Consider the following 952-nt stretch of genomic DNA (forward strand, 5'->3'; position numbering starts at 1 on the left):
ATTGAAACCTCTGTCAGTGTGGCTACCTGAGTTCTGGCATCTTTTACGTACCAAGTCGGCACGCTACTACAAGAAGCCTTACCGAACCCGTTCCCATCCTTGGCGGACTCTTGACGGTTTCCCGAACACTCTCTACATGTGCGCGTTTGCTCCTGCTCATCCTCCTATCTGCTTAAACTCACCTCTCCGGAGGTCAAGACCCTGCTTAAATCCCACTTCCCTTGATAACCATCTTACTTTCTGCCTTCCTCCTAATGCGTTTGAACAGGAAAACGTGGGATAGGTAAAAGTGTTGTGTTTTTTTAAATGGGGGTGCGGGGAGGGTTGAATTTAAAAGACGTCAGAGTTTGAACTGGCTTCTGCATTTATTTAATGGTTTGGTGACTTAAGAATAATCGCTTAATCTCATTGAGATTTAGCTATCTTGTTTGTAAATGGGGATAACATACCTGCTCCACCTTCCTCCTTTGAGGATTAAATAATAGTGGCCATTGTTTATTAAGCAGCAACAATGTTAGGAACTTTTAGTACATTATCAATTGTCTTCAAGAGAATCTTATAATTAGAATTATAATTCTAAAGTCATTACACTTACAGTGTTGTAATGACCCTCATTTTACCAGTAAAGAGACGAGGCTAGGGCTTAAATTGGCCCAAGCTAAATAGGCATGCTAGCTTCAGAGCTGACTTCAGAACTGATTCCAAAGCATGGCACTTCTCACTACAAGACACTGCCTATATGTGAAATATTGGATCATTGTTGCATTCCATTACTGAATTTTTTTTTTTTTTGTCTTTTTCCGTGTCCAGCAACGGATCGCAACCCTCAGTGTCGCCCCCGCACCGGACCGGGACCGGCAACGGGACCGCAACCCTCGGCATTGCCCCCGCGCCTCGCTCAGCCAGTGAGCGGGAACCGGTCTGTATGTGGGATCCGAACCCTCGGGCGGGA

The 952-nt window shown here is 45.2% G+C and overlaps 1 pseudogene; it reads left to right on the plus strand.

Moving 5' to 3' along the window:
- The first annotated feature begins 229 nt into the window (after positions 1-229).
- Positions 230-952, plus strand: part of LOC103605788 — a 5730-nt pseudogene continuing 5007 nt past the window's right edge.

Source organism: Galeopterus variegatus, unplaced genomic scaffold (assembly GCF_000696425.1).
Source record: "Galeopterus variegatus unplaced genomic scaffold, G_variegatus-3.0.2 Scaffold6079, whole genome shotgun sequence".
In the NCBI taxonomy this organism is placed as follows: domain Eukaryota; kingdom Metazoa; phylum Chordata; class Mammalia; order Dermoptera; family Cynocephalidae; genus Galeopterus; species Galeopterus variegatus.